Below are 13,307 nucleotides of genomic sequence, written 5' to 3'. Positions count from 1 at the left end.
ATGTGGCTATAACGTTCCAATGTTGGGGCTAGTAGGTTTACATGGATGTATTCTATGATTGGAACTTACACTTCTTTATATAATAAGAGCCAACACGTTTTCATGAATATGTTGTTATTGTAGTTGGACTGTTTCGGTTGCTTTAGCAATGTATGTTGTTTAACTTACGTAGTTGTGTATGAACTACTTTATATGCAATTATATGAATCTTGTTGCAGATGTGTTGTTGGTTTAACCATCACTTTGGATTGTCAGCTGACCTGCTTTCCAGCTTGTGATGCATCTTCGCTCATGTGTTCCCTTCCCAGCTGAGTACTGTTACAAGTTTCCAAGGGGTGCACTCATCCCAACCCACCTATGTTAGAACCTCTCATGCACCTTCCTTGACTCACTGCAGCAGTCACACCCTTATTGCTGACAGAGTTATCTTACTTGCCTCTGTGCGACATCACGGTCAAGGCATTGCTTTACGACCCACTGCTGGGACTCCTACACCAAACGGTCTGAGGTCTAATTGGGACTTCTTACTAGGGAGATCCCCTTGATATGATGGCGGGTCCAGCACCGTCCACAGATTCCTTTGTCGAAAGTTGAGTAGAAAATACTCCTTGGCACACAATTGCATCCCTTCATTGATAGTAGATCTGCCACTTGATTCTACTCTCTATAGACATTATTAGAGGCAAGTTTTTGAAAGGTATTCATCAAAGATCTTATGCATTGCATCCAAAAAGTAAGCGAAGGTGGTCCATATTTTGCTCTCAATTGTACCCAATCTAGGATCATCTTGGAATCTCCAAACACAGGTAAATCTTCAATTGCAAGCCAATTAGCACATAGAAGAGCCCCCAAGAGTATGATTAGCTCAACTCTATTATTTGACCCTGTGCCACTATACCAATTGAAATGGAAGGTGTTGTTTGGCTTCAAAACCAAATCTGTCCCACTTCCACAAACCCCGTTGGTTTATGCTCCATAAAAATAAAAATAAAAAATAAAATAAAATAAAGTATGACCATAGTTCCACGAGTCGAAAATGTCTTCTAGGTTGTTCCTCCTTCATTAGCCATATCTCCATAAAATATGCAAAGATCTTTAAATAGGCATCTCTAGTATCTGGTTCTGTTTGTTCAAAAATATTCTCATTCCTGCTTCTCCATATGCCCCACAAAATATAGAAAGGAAAGGAACAATATGTCTTGAAACCTTCAAACCATTGGGTGAGACATCTCTAAATGGAAACCGTGTTCTAGATTACATATATTTTAAGTGTTTGAAGAACCCCACTCCATACCGAGATCACAAAAGGACATGTTAGAAATAGATGTTCCATGTCTTCTAAATCTTCTTTGCATAAAGAGCATCTTCCAAGATCCTGAAAGCCCCTTTTATGGATATTATCCCAAGTTAAAATATTATTGTGGACCACTAGCCACATAAAACATTTTAATTTGAGAGGTATATCCCATCTCCACGTGTTATGAAACCAAAAAGCATTATCATTCAAGCCATGTCCATGAGAAATATGTTTATAAATCTCTTTAACCAAGTTTTTCTCATTATACATAACACCTTCCCATTTTAGCTTTTATTTCCTCTCAATGAGTTTTAAACCTGTTAGACATAACTGTGTTGTGCAACGTGCCCATTCCACAAATAGATCCTCTGGAAATCCAAGTTCAAATGAATTAAGCCAATAACTTGTAACAGAAGAAGATCCTCAATCGCAAGAGATTTAGTTCATAAAGTAAAGCCTTTTCTTATGTAAATTCTCAAGGATGTGAATAGAAAGAGTATGTATTCCCTCCACTCCTTTGATATCATCTAGTCCTATTGTTATCCTATTCCCCCTTCCAACCTCCCATCTCAGATTTCGTAGTAGCCAATATTTGTTTCTCATCATGCTTCTCCATATATAAGATGCCACCTTCTTCTTTGGAGCTGCCTCTTTAATCCATTCCTTAAGTTGTCTATTTTTTAGATATTTCTCTTTAATAACCTATTACCAAATACCTTTTCCCTGGAAAGTTTTCCATAATTTCTTGACAATTAAAGCCTTACTAAAACATTATGTGTCCTTTATACCCCACCCTCAATCCTTCTCATGTCTCACAAGCACCTCTAAATAGACCAAAAGTATCTTATTTGTGGATTTAGGCCTAGCCCAAAGGCACCTAGCTATAATAGCATCAATTCTTTTGGTCTAAATATACTGAGGGGGGAAAGATACTGAGGTTTGAGCCCTCTAATTGCAATGAAATCACCTCCTCCCCATTTGTCATGAAATTCTTTGAAGATGTCAATTTTTTAGGGTTTTGTCAAAGAGTGCAGGAAGTAGGTTACCATGAGCATCTCATAGGTATATTTTCCCTCACCTTGAAGGAAGACAAGATCACCATTGCAAGGACTGATTTCATGTTTTCAGTGGATGCCATCTCTCAAGCTACAGGCATACCAAGCCATGGTGAAAACTGGTTCAAAGGCATGAACCTAGACCTAGAATAGTACAAAACCTACTTGAAATCACAATACAAAGGAGCTCACTCACATGTTTTCCCATTCAGATACTTGCTAGAGAGATATGAACCATTAATGAAGGCTGTCATGAAGTTCTTCGCATGTGAGGGAAGATTTTCTAAGATATATCAATACCACATAAGACTTCTCATGCACTTTACAGCTCCCAAGTCTCCAAATTTGTCTAGCTACTTGTATACAAGCCTAACCACAATGTCTTAAAGGGTGCAATTGAAAGGAAAAGTGCATTATCCCAGCCTCTTTCACCATAGCCTGATAAAGGTTATAGTACTCCATCAGTTGAAAGAGAAGAACATGACATGAGACACCTTCATCGAGGCAGCCTTAAAAACGCATATAACCACTTCACCAAGCCAACACCAAATCATGTTAGTACAACCCATGGAGGTGGGGTCATCAAGCAAACATGATAAGCCTAAATTTTCCAAAACCCACCTGAGCCTATATATCTAGCCTAAAATACTTTACATTCCAGTCATCTCTTGGCTGTGATTTCATATAGAGAGCCCTCTCTGGTTTGGTAGGGCTAGCTACCAAACTAAAAGCTTGGTCTACGGTTACCTCTGTCGATCTCCTCATCAGCCCGGGACATTGTGGAGCATAACATAGGGCAACTAGGGAGTGTGGAGATGATCCGAATTGGATCCTTAAACATTCTCTAAGTTTTCATGACTGTTTCAAATTATGTCAAGCTTCAAAGTCTTATGGATATTGAGCTTATCAGAAATAACCTCTAAACAATGTAAATTTGTGGTCAGCATGGAACAACGATGACCCTCGATCAAAGCACGTAGATCGTTGGCCCATGGTGACCACGTGATGGCACAAATTGACAAACGAGAGGTCAAATCTAGAAACAGGGGTGGTTTCTGAGACGCGATTAGTGCTAAAGTGCTAATCACATATCGCAGGGTGTCCCCCTCAGTGAAGGAAAGCCCCCAAGCACTCGGTCACGAGGAAAGCATTAAACCGTACGGAAATCGCAGATTCCGTGAGAAGGCAAGTCCTGCGCTAAAAATGGCAGGATATCGGAAGGGCTTCAAGTAGTAAGCAGGTTTGACTAAGTCCAGCCCGATGCCATACACTGGGTGACACGCATCCAGTGGATGAGAAAGAAAACCGCTGACATCGGACGGGTAAAGGTCATGCTACTTACCCGCCCGATATGGATGGAGACCGTAGGATTTGGAGGCTCCAGATCAACAGCATAGAATGATCCAATGGATGACTGGATTCGATGGGGAAATAGGCTGAGTCATATGAGATTTGAGGTCTGACATGACCGATGAGTTGGTAGAGGAATCAGTTTCGCGGGAAATCTTGGAGCAACGGAAATAACAAGTGTTCAAAGAGAACTGACACTTAGTTCATGATGAAATAGGTGGCCACCTCTCTGTGAAGCGTTACACAGTGATGATGACACAGAGCAGGGGAATTCAAGCGGACAGAGGCAGGAGATCCAGAGAGCTAGGAAGTGGAAACGAACAGTCAGGGAGCAGATTGGCTTTAAGCCACGAATAGACAGAGAGTAAGACGAAAGGAGGCAGAAAGAGAGAGAAGCAAATTGCAGAGAACAGAGAAGCCGAGCTGACCTGCAGAGCAAAGGTAGCATCGAGTAGACAGAGATAGAGAGAGTCTGAGAGTCTATGAACTCCAGAGAAGGCTTGAGAGGTTCAAGCAACTCTTCTGTGTATACCTTTCTGGTATTGAGTACCAAATTGGACTAATACCACTGAGACCAGTTGAGGTCAAGATTCAGTAAGGGGAGTCTGTGTACTCTAGAGACTTGGGGGATCCAAGTACAATCCTATTGATCATCATCTATTAAGTGAGACTCAAATTGAGCTCATAATTGTAAAAACTCTGCTTTAAGACACAATAGAAAGGCCACCACTGAAGGCTGGACCAAGAGACGTAACCCAGGAGGATTGGGTGAACTCCTTATTAAACTTGTTGTGTTTATGTGTTTGCTTACTATGTTTCTCTTACTGTTTTAGTGTCTATGCATTTCGCAATCTTATCGATCCGTTGCATAAAATAACATAGGCACACCCCAGCAAATGAGTCTAAAATACCTTCTTTTATTCTCTGAGGTCATTTACAATGGATTTCCGATCAAGTGGTATCAAAGCTCCTAGGTTGTTAAGGTTAGACAAGCTTGTGCTGGATTTTGTTGTTGAATGCTAACTAGATCAAAGCTTAAATTAGGAGAAGGAGAATTGGCTGAAACTAACCTGGAAATTGGAAGAGTCTATTCTAAGGGGAAAATGTCAGAAGGAAATCGCTTGGAATCAGACCCCTATTCATGGATAGTTTTATGACCCTGAAATCCATGGTGGAGGAAATGTATAGGGACTATAAGAAACATAGAGATGAAGATGCATCAAGCTCCAAACAAGACAAAGGAGTAGAAGAGTCTCTCCTCCATGACCACTCCAAAGGCAAAGGGAAAGAAGAAAAATTCCTCACGCCTCCTAATAGCCCTGAACATAAAAAGAAGTCATATTTGATTAAATTAGATGTTAAATTTGATTTACCAATATATGATGGAGAGTTGAATGCAGTAGACTGATGTTTATTGCAGAGTGCAGAGTATTGACTCAGAAAAGAGTAAGATTCAGCTGGCCAGCCTATGCCTCGAAGGCACTGTCTTGGTATGGTGTGAAGGTAGGACACAAGCTGACATGAAGAAACATGGTAAGATTCTTTCTGTCTGGAGTGAATTTGTTTCTGTAATCAAAAAGTAGTTCTATCCACTAGCTCACATGCAGCAAGCCATGATGAGCTGGCAAACTCTTCGCCAATTTAAAGGGCAAAGTGTACAAGGTTACACCCAAGAATTTAGGAAAAGAGCTTTGATTCTAGGAATTTCTTTAGACTCACCTGAGACTCTGTTGAAGTACATAGGTGGTCTACACAACTACATAAGGAACACTATCCTCATGTTTAATCCCACTAGTATGGATGAGGTATCTGTTCAAGCTACGCATCTAGAAGTTAGAGGAAAGAATGGGAACCCAGAAGTTGGGGATCATCCAAACCCACTACAAGAAAGAATAAGGAGAAAAGAAAATAGAAATGGAAAGAGAGGAAGGCCAACACTGTACAGAAAATCAAGTCTTCATGCACTCACTCTAAGAAGGATGGGCATGATGATGAGCACTGTTGGATTCTGCATCTGGAGCTGAGACCTAAGAAGTTCGAGGGAAAGAAGAAGAAGAAGACTGTTGCAGCTATTCAAAAGGATTTGGGGTCAGACTCAGGAGATGAAGCAAAAATCGCAGCCACCGGTATAAAAGGTAAAAATTCTGAAGCATCGACTAATAATTATGCACAATCTACTAATAATGAAGAAAATGAGAGGAAAAGACATGAGCTTTTTCATATTCGAGTTATTTCCAATCATCAAAAGATTGATATTTTTTTTGATAGTGGATCACAAGTAAATTTAATTTCTGAAGCAATTGTAAAGAAGTTGGGATTACTGACTACACCTCACAAGAAGCCATATCCACTAGGTTGGTTATGTGATAAAGCACAACTACAAGTGACTAGACAATGTAAACTTAAGTTTTCTTTTGGGTCAGCATTTGTAGATGAGGTTGAGTTGGATATAGTTCCCTTGGATATATGTAGAATTGTTTTAGGAAGTCCCTACTTGTATGATAGAAAATATATTTTCTATAGAGCTGAGAACAAGTATCTACTCGTTAAAGATGGAATCAAATATATTGTAAGAGCTCACAAGCTCAAGAATAATTATACTCTCATAAACTTAGGGCAGATGAAACGAATTGTAAATTCATGCAAACAATTTTTACTGATGGTTGTAAAGGAAAAGAAACCTGATAAAACCAATGTATTTGAGGGCTGTGATGCTAAACAGCAAGCTGATTTAGAAAAAGTTGTTTCAGAATATGATATCTTGTTTCAAGAACCTAAAGGTCTGCCACCCAAAAAGGAAATAATGCATGATATTAATTTGCAGCAAGATGCTCCATTACCTAACATCAGAATGTACAGGTTGTCTACTTTAGAGAATGCAGAAATCAAGAAGCAGGTACAAGAGCTGCTCGAGAAAGGGTTCATTAGACCTAGCACATCACCATGTGGGTCTCCAATCATTTTGGTGAAAAAGAAAGATGGCTCGTGGAGAATGTGCATTGATTACTGAACACTGAATAAGATAATGATCAAAAATCATTATCCCCTTCCTCGCATAGATGATCTATTAGATCAGTTAAAGGAAGCTGTTTATTTTTCCAAATTAGACTTGCATAGTGGCTATCATCAGGTCAGAGTTACAGAACAAGATGCATGGAAGGTTGCTTTCAAAACAAAGCAGGGATTGTATGAGTGGCAGGTTATGCCTTTTGGCTTAACTAATGCTCCTGCTACTTTCATGAGAGTAATGAATGATGTACTCAAACCTTTTCTTGATGATTTTGTTATTGTATATCTGGATGACATTCTTATATTTATCAAAACGTGGGAAGAACATTTAAAGCATGTTAAGCAGACACTAGATGTTTTGAAAAGAGAAAAACTTTATGTTAAACTCTCAAAATGTGAATTTGGCAAAACATCTTTGAATTATTTGGGACATATAGTAGGGGGTGGTGAATTGAAGATAGATCCCTCTAAGGTTGTAGTCATTGTAAATTTGCCTAAACCCAGATCTGCTACAGAAGTTAGAAGCTTCTTAGGAGCAGCACAATATTGGAGAAAGTTCATTTCTAACTTTTCCTTAATTGCAGCTCCCTTACATGCTTTAATAGGATTGTACAAGGTGTTTCAGCGGGGAGGAAAACAGCAGAAAGCCTTCGCACCTTGAAAGAAAAGATTAGTACAGCACCAGTACTAGCACTGTCCAATCTTCAAAGACCATTTGAGATTCAAATGGATGCCAGTGACTATGCCATGGGAGCAGTGTTGACACAGCACGGTAAACCCATATGTTATCATTATGAGACATTTAATTCTGCAGTAGTTAACTATCCCACATATGATAAAGAATTGTATGCATTAGTATAGAGTGTGAAAAAGTGGAAACATTACTTAATGGGAAAAGAGACAGTTATACATATTGATCATCAACCACTTCAATATCTACACTCCCAAACTAAGTTGTAGCAATCAAGACACTATAGATGGATGGGTTTTCTACAACAGTTTCATTTAGTCATCAGATATAAAAAGGGCATACACAATAAAGTTGTAGATATGTTATCTAGACCAATTATAAATGCATCTACTATACTTAAGCATAATTCAGTATTGCATGAGAGCTACATTGAACAATATGCTCAAGATATAGATTTTAAAGATGTATATGCAACTTTAAGTCAAGGAAAATGAGTAGAAGAATTGGATTATCATATTAAGGACCAACTCTTGTATCATTGTGGGAAGCTATGCATTCCACAAACTGAAAGAGTAAAGATAATTTGAGAAGCACACACTTCTCTAATATCAGGTCACTTTGGTGTAAGTAAAATGGTTGCACAGCTGCAAAGATTTTGTTATTGGCCAAAAATGAATGAGACAGTTTCTAGATATGTAAGAGGGTGTACCATGTGTGCTAAAAGCAAGCCCAACAATAGAAAACTAGGCTTGTACACTCCACTACCAGTTCCTTCTCATCCTTGGGAAAGTGTTTCCATGGAATTTGTTGGAGGACTGCCTAAATCTAGGAAAGGTCATGACTATTTATATGTTGTTGTGGATAGGTTCAGCAAAATGTGTATTTTGATACCTTGTAATAAACAGATTACAACTGAACAAACTGCAAAGTTGTTCTTTCAACATGCATAGGTTCATTTTGGATTACCGACTTCCATTGTATCTGATCGAGATTCCTGATTTGTTGGGAAGTTTTGGTCGATTCTGTGGGAACTGATGGACACCAAAATGAAGAAACGCATAGCATTTCATCCACAGATAGATGGCCAGATAGAAGTGGTCAATAGGACAGTGATCCAGTTGCTCAGAGGCTATTGCAGCAAGAATCCCAAACTTTGGGATGAACATTTGTGTTATGTGCAGCATGGTTACAACCGAGCAAAACATTCTTCTACACAGAGATCTCCTTTGGAGACCTGTTTTGGTTTCACACCAAGGTCTCCCTTGGATTTTGTCTTTGGTAAAGACACAGTAGTTGATGGACATAGTGATGTGGACAAGGAAACCAAGTTCATTGAACAAATCCAAGAGATTCACCAGGAAATACAAGAAAACCTGGAAAAGAGCCAAACCAAATACAAGGCAAGGCATGACGAGCATCAGATTGAGCATATTTTCCAAGTTGGTGATCAAGTCTGGCTGTACATCAACAAAGATAGAATGCAAGGTGAAGGTAAAAAGCTAAAGCCAATAAGGTATGGACCTTTCAAGATACTTGAGAAAATTGGTGAGAATGCTTTTCGCCTTGATTTACCAGCTTACATGCACATCTACTCAGTCGTTAATGCAGACAACTTGAGACTATTTGAACCTTCATTAATTGAAGATCCCAAAGAGTAGAGTCAATTGCCTTCTATTGATGATCTGTTACCTGAATATCTTAATGAATTGCAAGAAGACACAGTTCTGGACAGGAAGGTGAGGATGACGCACAGGGGAGATGTTGAGTACCTCAGGGTTGGACTCAAGGGTTCAAAGCCAAGCAGTGCAAAATGGATAGAGATCGGACAAGTGAGACAACTATACCCTCACTTAGTCGATGCTTGAAAACCAACTTTTGGTGGTCCAAAAGCTTTTTCAGTGGGAAGGTCGTGATCCAAATTGGATCCTTAAACATTCTCTAAGTTTTCATGACTGTTTCAAATTATGTCAAGCTTCAAAATCTTATGGATATCGAGCTTATCAGAAATAACCTCTAAACAATGGCAATTTGTGGTCAGCACGGAACAACGAGGACCCTTGGTCAAAGCACGCAGACCGTTGGCCCATGGTGACTGTGCACTGGCACAAATTGACAAACGAGAGGTCAAATCCAGAAACAGGGGTGGTTTCTGATACACGATTAGTGCTAAAGCGCTAATCGTGTATCGCAGGGCGTCCCCCTCAGTGAAGGAAAGCCCCCAAGTGCTCGGTCACGAGGAAAGCATAAAACCGTACAGAAATAGCCAATTCCGTTAGAAGGCGGGTCTCGCACTAAAACCGGAAGGATATCAGAAGGGCTTCAAGCAGTAAGCGAGTTCAACCAAGTCCAGCCCAATGCCATACACTGGGTGACACACATCTAGCGGATGAGAGAGAAAACTGCTCACATCGAACGGGTAAAGGTCATGCTACTTACCCGCCCAATATGGATGAAGACCGTAGGATCTAGAGGCTCCAGATCAACGGCGGAGAAATGATCCGATGGATGACCGGATTCGATGGGGAAATAGGCTGAGTCATATGAGATTTGAGGTCCGACATGACCGATGAGTTGGAAGAGGAATTAGTTTCATGGGTAGTCTTGGAGCAATGGAAATAATGATTGTTCAAAGAGAACTAACATGTAGTTTGTGAGGAAACAGGTGTCCACCTCTTTGTAAAGCGTTACACAGTGATGATGACGCAGAGCAGGGGAATTCAAGTAGACAGAGGCAGGAGATCCAGAGAGCCAGGAAGCGGAAATGAACAGTCAAGGAGAGGATTGGCTTTAAGCCATGAACAGACAGAGAGTAAGACGAAAGGAGGCAGAAAGAGAGAGAAGCAAATTACAGAGAACAGAGAAGCCGAGCTGACCTGCAGAGCAAAGGCAGCATTGAGTAGACAGAGACAAAGAGAGTCTAAGAGTCTGTGAACTCCAGAGAATGCTTGAGAGGTTCAAGAAACTCTTCTGTGTATGCCTCTCTGGTATTGAGTACCAAATTGGACTAATACCACTGAGACCAGTCGAGGTCGAGATTCAGTAAGGGGAGTCTGTGTACTCTAGAGATTTGGGGGATCCAAGTACAATCCTACTGATCATCATATGTTAAGTGAGACTCAAATTGAGCTCATAATTGTAAAAACTCTACTTTAAGACACAATAGAAAGGCCACCACTGAAGGCTGGACCAGGAGATGTAGCCCAGGAGGATTGGGTGAACTCCTTATTAAACTTGTTGTGTTTATGTTTTTGCTTACTGTGTTTCTCTTACTGTTTCAGTGTCTCTGTATTTCGCAATATTATCAATCCATTGCATAAAATAACATAGGCACATCCCAGCACATGAGCCTGTAATACCTTCTTTAATTCTCTGAGGTCATTTACGGGTGATTTCAGATCAGGAGGTGTTCTAGTGAATGTAAGGTTCCCAAGTCATGGAAAAATGTAACGATAGTTGTGAGGTCATGACTGCCAAGGTGTGTTAGGGAATGCTAGGGCATGCTAACATGTTCCGGATAGTAGGAAGACATGTCAAAAGAGCTGAAATGTGCCAAGTGCTAAGGCATGCCAAGATGTACAAGGGTGTGACAATGCATGCTAGGGACTGTCAAGACAACAAAAGGGAGGAGCAAGTTAAACTACTAGGAAATGAGCACATAATAGGGTTAATAAGTCATCAATTTAGATTTTCCATGAGGGGCATGCTAGGCACACCAACACTAGGTGCCAATAGGTGCCAAGTGCCAAGTGTCAATGCATTCTAAGTGCCAAATATTCCTCCATTTCTTCTCATCTAGTTTCCAATAATTGATCTCAAATAACTTTAATATTAAACCATGCCAAAGCATACCAAGTCATCTCAATGCATGTCAAACATGCTTATAAGACTTGCCAAGTGCCAACACATGCCAAGTGCCAATGTGGGTCAGGGAGTGTGATGCATGATATGAAGTGGTAGAGCATATTGAAGAGTGCTAAGGCATGCTAGAGAGTGACAATGCATGATGAGGAGTGTTAGGGAGTACTAGGAAAACACAAGGGAGCACTAGGTCAAAATGCATGGAAGTGAATGAATATGAGGGTGTGTCGGGGAGTGTCAATGAGTGCTAGCTGTCATGCCAAGGAGGGAGTGACAAGGTATGCTAAGAATGGGTAAGGCATGCTAGGGAATATCAGGGAATTTCAAGAAGTGATAAAGTGTGCTAGGTAGTTCCGGGGTGTGCTAACATGTGCCAAATAGTGTCGAGGCATGATAGGTGCTAAGACATGCTAGGATGTGTAGGGTGTTAGAGTATGCCAATATGCGTCAAGGAGTTTCAAGGAAACAAAAGGAATAACCAAGCTAAAATACAAGGAAATGAACACATAAAGAGAGTTAATAAGTCGGGACTTTATCTTTTTCAAAAGGGGCATGCTAGGCACAATAATAATATGTTCCAATACATGCCAAGTGCCAATGTGTGCCAAGTGCTAATGTTTGTCAATGCAATATTATGCCAAGGTGTTCTAGGGAATGCTAGGGGCTACAAGACATGCCAACACATAATAGGGGAGTGCTATGCTATGCTAGGGCATGCCAACATATGCTTGGGCATCCTACTCATGGCAAGATGTTCTAGGTACAATGATATTCCAAGTACAAAGATGTTCCAAGACATGCGAGGTGCCAAGGAATGTTAGTGTACTGTTCCAAAGAATCTTAAGGTGTGTCATGAGTGTTGAGGAGTGTTAGGTCTCTCTCATTGATAGAATTGACAGAGCGTGATTATGTATTAAATAATATAGTTCCTACACACACTAATGGAACTTTATTTAAAGGAAATTTGCTTGATAATAAACCTAATAGAGATGAATCATGTGTTGACTCATAGGAAAACTATATTCTTATGACTTGAGGGAAAGGATACACACTAATTACTTCTTAAAAAATTGAATGACTATTATAACCACTATGACCTTGGACACATAATGAAAAAGACTCCACAAAAATGGTCTTAAATCATTATATTTTGACAAAAAATATAGTAACAGGTACATAGTGTCATCAAAAACTCATTAGAATGATCAATGATGACGAACATTTTTTTACCATCACCAAAAGTAACCAAAAAGAGCATTGGTGAGGGTCAATAAAATATCATCACTAGAAGTGTCACAAAAGAGAGAATTAGTGATGGGCCTTTAACAACCCTCACCAAAAGTGTCACCAAAGAGAGAATTAGTGATGGGCCTTTAACGACCCTCACCAAAAGTGTCATTGAAAATGGCTTTGGTGAAAAACCTTAAAGGACCATCACTATATACACTTACAACGATGATTTTTTGAAGACTGTCACCATATGTGACATTGGTGACGGACCTTACAGGTCCGTCACAGGAATGAAGAGTCATCAAAAAATCATTGGAATGATCAATGATGATGAACATTTATTGGCTGTCACAAAAAGTAACCAAAAAGATCATTAGTGATGGCCAATAAAAGATCGTCACTAGAAGTGTCACCAAAGAGAGAATTAGTGATGGGCCTTTAACGAACCTCACCAAAAGTGTCACCAAAGAGAGAATTAGTGACAGGCCTTTAACAACCCTTACCAAAAGTGTCATTGAAAATGGCTTTGGTGACAAACCTTAAAGAACCATCACTATATACACTTACAATAACTCTTTTTTAAAGACCGTCACCATACGTGACATTGGTGACAGACCTTAAAGGTCCGTCACAAGCATGACCCTCACCGATGACCTTTTTTCTTGTAGTGTGCAGATTTCTAGGCCTCTATGCACTTAGTTGTAGAGCCTCTACCTACGCTACAACCCAATACTTAGACTTCTACTCAGAGCTATCTCTCATACAAGTCGATACTTCCTCTATTTCTTGTAACTACTTAGAGCTTAGCTCTATCTAT

The sequence above is a fragment of the Pinus tabuliformis genome, chromosome 1_2 (assembly GCF_031772625.1).
Source record: "Pinus tabuliformis cultivar Carrire ecotype Pingquan chromosome 1_2, CPIR1, whole genome shotgun sequence".
Taxonomy (NCBI): domain Eukaryota; kingdom Viridiplantae; phylum Streptophyta; class Pinopsida; order Pinales; family Pinaceae; genus Pinus; species Pinus tabuliformis.
Note: the sequence above shows the minus strand (reverse complement) of the source record.